We start from the raw sequence: 6,376 nt of genomic DNA on the forward strand, positions 1-6,376 counted from the left end.
CTTCCTTTTTAGAATGCCCATGACCCATATCCATTAGCAGCAGCAGCAACAACAACAACAACAAATTAAGCAATGCAGCAAAGTACAGAAAAGAAAGAAAAAAATTTAATCACTATCTCGCCATCCAGAAATAAACATTGGCATTTGACGAGCATCATTTGGATCTCTCTATCAGTATATACAGCTGGAAAGACAGAGAGACTTATAGAAGAAAAAGTTACAAAAATGGGACCATAATATATGTTATTTATAACAAAAAGTACTACTTAAGTTTTACTCATAGATAACAAAAGGAAAAAATATCAAAGGAAAAGTGAACAAATGACTGATCTTCAGGTAAATTTTTTTCATCACAGAAATCTTAATTTGTAAAAGAGTCTAGAGATAAAAAACAACTCCTCACCATGTGTTTTCATTTTAGAAAGTCTCTTTGGTCTCTGCCAGAAGGATGAGGAAAATAGTACCTTTTACTTCCATTTCCCCTGCCCCAATCTACCAATTTCTGATAGTTATATTGGTTAATTTAAAAATGTCAATGTATACAGTATTTACGTTCTGTTTTGTAACCATGATTTCCAATGCAAGTTTAGTCTTAGTTCTATGAATCAGTGGTCACAAGCAGACGGTTTAGCTTGGCTTCTTTGTTTCTGTATCCTTTATTTGATTCATCATTTGGTTGGTTGGATTTCAAAGGGCTCTTGGCTTATGTATTCCCTGAGTCCTTTCAGCTTGAGACTGTTGCTGCTTGGCAGGGCATAAAGTTCTCAGGTCATACATTCTTTCTCTCTGAGCCTTGTAGACACGGTGCGACCATTTGTGAGTTCCATGGGAAAATCTCAGGCTAACTGGGTTTTCCTACCTTGTATGTGGCTTGCTTTCTCTTCATAGATGCTGTCTCTTCTTTTTTTTCTTTTTCTTTTCCTATTATTTTAATGATGAAATATTTCAAGAGTACAGAAAGGTATAGAAAATAGCACAATATCTAACCATAAGCTTTTTTGAACTTCAGCATTTTAAAAATATTTGCTTTATTTCACTTTAAAATAAAACAAATAAAACTTACAGATCTAGTTACAGGCCTCCGTGTGCAATCTGATATTGCACTGACCCTCTCCATAGCTGTGGCCACCATCCTGAATTACGTTTATAATTCCCTTGATTTAAAAAAAAATAACTCTGATCATATATGTACATATTCCCAAGCAATATATTATTTAGCATTGCATGTTTTTGCACTTTACATAAATAGTATCATTATACAGAGATTCTTCTGCAACTTCCTCTCTTGTTTAAAATAAGAGATTTATCCATATTGATGGAGTTCATTCATTTTCACTATTGTATCATATTTCATTGTTTGAATATGCTCTAATTTATTTATCCATACTCCTATTGATGGACATTAGGGCTATTTTCAGGTTTTTCTTGTGCTATTTCTTTTAAAACTATTTTATTATCTATTAATTTAAAATTTTTATTGTATTATAGTAAGAAAACATAATTTTAATTACAATCTGTATAATAATGATTCTTTGGAATTTATCGAGACTTCTTCTGTGTCCTAAAACATATTCAATATTACACGATCCACATGTACTAGAAAAGAATGTGTATTTTCTCTTGTTGGGTGTAGAATTCTATACATAACAATAGCTTTGAGTTTACCAATAATATCATTCAGCTTTTTTATATCTCTGCTTATTTTTGTCTCCTTGATGAATCAGTTTCTCAGAAGAGTGTTAAAAATCTCTAACCATAATTTATTTATTTCTTCCAGAAGTTTTATTAATTGTTGCTTTATATACTTTGAGGCTATATTATTGGTGCTTTTATGTTCATGATGTGTTTTCTTGTATTATGTTCCTTTTTGTGTCTTACATTGTTCATCTTGAGTTCTCTTTTGTCAGACATCAAAATTACTTCCTTGATATTTCTTATGCTTTATATTTGCCTGGTATATTTTCTCCTATTCTTTTATTTTAAATATTTTAAAAACTTTTTTTTTTTTATGTATTTCTTTTATATGGACCATATTGCCAAAAAAAAGTTTTAAATCCAATCTGGGAACCTTTGTCTTTTAAGAAGTATGTTTACCTTGCTCATCTTTATTACAAATACTATTATATTAGGACTTACTCTGCCATTTAATTTTAATTTTCCATATACTGTGCCTTTTTTGTTGTTTGTTTCTTTTTTTTCTTTCTTGCTTTCCATTGCATAGATGCAATTTTTTTCTTATATTTCAAAAGTTATACATTCCATATTTTAATTTTTATTTTTTGTGAGGAAGACTGGCCCTGAGCTAACATCTCTTGCCAATCCTCCTCTTTTTGGCTGAGGAAGATTGGCCCTGAGCTAACATCTGTGCCCATCTTCCTCCATTTTGTACATGAGATGCTGCCACAGCATGGCTTGAGCAGTGCATCAGTCCACACCCAGGATTTGAACCTGTGAACCCCGGGCCACCAAAGCGGAGTGTGCAAACTTAACCACTATGCCACTGGGCTGACCCGCATTCTATATTTTTAAAGTGGTGTGGTTGCTTTAATTTAACCCCATGTTACCCCTTTGAATAGTTTCTAAGTGTATCATTCGTTTTACATTTCCCTTAACAAGAAAAGTACTTTTTCACACCCCCTTCAGTCTTGTTCTTTCCTCTCTCTCATATTCCCATCTTGACAGTTCCTAAAATTCAGGCTGATTCTTCTTTTGTGTAAGTCCCCAACCATAGGCCAGCTGTCTTGTTCTTCAAGTGCTTTTCCTCAGGCTAATAACAAAATTCTGTGCCAAGTCCTTTTTGCTTTCAGCTCATCTACTGATAGTGTCCAGCTGCAAATACATTCTGCAGCAGCTGGAGACTCTGCTTTCCAACCAATCATTCCATTCTCTCTCCCTCCCTCCCCTTTTGGCCTTTTAATTTTTTATTTTATTTTATTTTTTTAGATTTTTAATTTTTTTTTGGTGAGGAAGATTAGCCCTGAGCTAACATCTGTGCCAATCTTCCTCTATTTTGTGTATGGGATGCCTCCACAGCATGGCTGATGAGTGGAGTATGTCTGCGTGGGGATCCGAACCCGCGCACCCGGGCTACCAAAGTGGAGCACGTGGAACTTGAACCACTTGGCCATGGGGCCAGCCCCTGCTTTGGCCTTTTTAAATAATCAGGTTTATCATATTATTTAACCAGTTTTACTCCCCATATCTCAGGCATCATCCTGGTTTATTTCTCTTCTTATTTGAGTAGTTTCTCTAAGAGTATTTTTAATGTAGTTCTTTCTGTAGCAAACTTGCTGAGGCCTACTGTGTCCGGGAGTATTTTTATCATACATTAACATTTGGATGATTATTTGGCTATATGCAAGATTTCCTTCAGTACTTAAAAACACTGCTACTTTGTCTTCTTGTATCTAGTGTTTCTTTTGAGAAGTCTGATGTCAATTTTTTTTTTTAAAGATTTTATTTATTTATTTTTTCCCCCCAAAGCCCCAGTAGATAGTTGTATGTCATAGCTGCACATCCTTCCAGTTGCTGTATGTGGGACGCGGCCTCAGCATGGCCGGAGAAGTGGTGTGTCGGTGCGCGCCCGGGATCCGAACCCGGGCCGCCAGCAGCGGAGTGCGCACACTTAACCGCTAAGCCACAGGGCTGGCCCTCTGATGTCAATTTGATTCTATTTCCTTTGTATTGCTTTTGGAGATGTTTAGAAATTTTTTTTTTTTTGGTGAGGAAGATTGGCTCTGAGCTAACATCTGTTGCCAATCCCCCTCCTTTTTTTTTTGCTGAGGAAGATTAGCCTTGAGCTAACATCCGTGCCCATCTTCCTCTGTTTTTATATATGGGACACTGCCACACATGGCTTGATGAGTGGTGTGTAGGTCTGTGCCTGGGATTCAAACCCAAGAACCCCGGGCTGCCAAAGCGGAGCATGCGAACTTAACCACTATGCCACTGGGCCGGCCCCCGGTGTTTAGAATTTTATCCGACTTTTTTTTTTTTTAAAGATTTTATTTATTTTTTGCCCCCAAAGCCCCAGTAGATAGTTGTATGTCACAGCTGCACACCCTTCTAGTTGCTGTATGTGGGACTCGGCCTCAGGATGGACAGAGAAGTGGTGCCTCGATGCGCACCCGGGATCCGAACCCGGGCCGCCAGCATCGCAGCGCGCGCACTTAACCACCAAGCCACAGGGCCGGCCCTATCCGACTTTGATATTCTTGAATTTTATTATGAGACTGGATGTGTTTTTTCCCACTTAGTTATTCTATTGAGCATTCTGTGAGCCCTTTCAATCTGAGATCTTTCACTTTTCTCTGATTCTCAGAAATTTGTCACCATTATTTCTTCAACTATTTTCTCCTCTCTCTCTCTTTGGGGAATGCTATTATCCTGATATGACACTTCTATTCTGTATATCATTTAGCTCCTTTTAAAATATTCTATCTCCTTAATCTTTTCTTCTGCCCTCTGAGAGATTTTCTCAATCTGATCTCCTAGCTCACCCATTTTTTCTCCAGCTGTATCCATCCTTTATTTTCCCCAAATGTTATTCTCTTTATGTCAACTAACTCATTTTTATATTCAGTATGTCTACTTGGTTCTTTTTGTATGGCTTCTTGTTCTTATTTCTATCACTAATCTTCTCTCTGATCTTTTTGAGAATATTTATTTCTTATTTTAACTCCTTGGTCCATCAATTTTAATAATTCTGCTTCAAATGGTTTATGTTGCTTTTTTGGAATGTCATTATAATAGCAATACACCTCAGCTTCTGATTATTTTGGCTGTGAGTACATGTTTCCTGGGCTGGGGTGTGGGTTGTTCTCAGTTACTGTGTCTGGTAATGGGTATTGGGGATAACCCTCAGTGTGGACAAAGATGTCAGAGAACTAGTGTCACCATTCTCTCTGCTGCCACTCTACTGGGCAGGGATTTACCTTTAAATTTTAATTTAAAATGCAGCTCTGGGAAGAGGCAATCTCTTTAGGTTGTAATCCTCCAGCTCTGGAGATGTGCAGGAGAAGAAGGCCTGGCTGCCCCAGGTCAGCCTGCACCTATTTCATCAGCTTCTTATCCCAACAGGACTTTCCTGCTGTCCTGTTTACAGTCAGCTGTCAGCGTTCTTGTCTTTTCTATGGAGGCGATCATATCATCTTGCTATTTTTTTCCAATCCTTAGACCTTAAGAAAAATGTTTTTCTTACTGAAATGGCCATAATCTTCAATTTAATGTTGAGTAAAGTGATAACGAGAATCCTTTCCTTGTTCTTGACTTTAGTAAGAATATACTTTAAAGCATTTACTGTTCATTCATTTACTGTTAAGAATGAAATTGCAATAGGTTTTTGGTAGATGTTCTTTGTTGGTCAAGATATTTCTTTCTATTCTGAGACTACTAAGAGTTTTTATTATGAATGAGTATTGAATTTATTCTGGCATCTGTTGAGATAATCATATGGTTTTAATTTTTAGTCTGTTAATGGGATGATTTACGTTAATATATTTTCTAATGTTAAAACCATCCCCGCATTCATGGCATAAACCCAACTTAGTCAAGATTTTTTTTTTCGAATATAGTGCTGGATTCCATTTGCTAATGGTTTATTTAGGATTTGTATCTTTAAGCATAATTGAGATTGGCTTCCAATTTTCCTTTCTCACATAGTTAATTTCTGGTGTTAGTATCTAGGGTGATCTACTTAGTACACAGATTTGGCTGTGTGTAACAGATACCAAAAATAGCAGTGGCTTGAAGGAAGGAGATGTACTATCTGGAGGTTTGTGGTCTAGGCCTGGTTTGGTGGTTCTGCTCAGCTATCCCTAGTTTGTATAATTCAACTGGCTCGTCTATTTTCTAAGCAGCGGTGTGAAGGAATGTCATGTTCTTTGCCTTTAACGGCATGAATCAAAAGTTGCATACATCACTTCTGTCTACTTCTCTTGTCCAGAACTTAGTCATGTGGCTACACCTAGCTGCAAGGAAGGCAGTGTGGACTTTATTTGAAGTTAAAAGTAAGTGTTCTTTTGCTATGAGACCCACAAGGGGAGAACAGGTAATGGGGCAACCAGCAGTCTTTACCACAAAGGTTATTTCATACCTGCCACATAAAGTAAGTTGGGCAGTATTTCCTTTTTCTGTTTTCTGGAAATACAAGTTTCTACAGTCACGCACTGCATAATGACATTTCGGTCAATGATGGACCGCGTGTATGACGGTGGCCCCATAAGCTTAGTACCATATAGCCTACATGTGTAGTAGGTTGTACCATCCAGGTTTGTGTAAGTACACTCTGTGATGTTTGCACAATGACTACCTCTCCTAATGACGCATTTCTCAGAACGTATCCCCATTGTTAAGCGATGCATGACTGTATGAGATT

The sequence above is a fragment of the Ceratotherium simum genome, chromosome 2 (assembly GCF_057802395.1).
Source record: "Ceratotherium simum simum isolate JZ-2026a chromosome 2, ASM5780239v1, whole genome shotgun sequence".
NCBI lineage: Eukaryota > Metazoa > Chordata > Mammalia > Perissodactyla > Rhinocerotidae > Ceratotherium > Ceratotherium simum.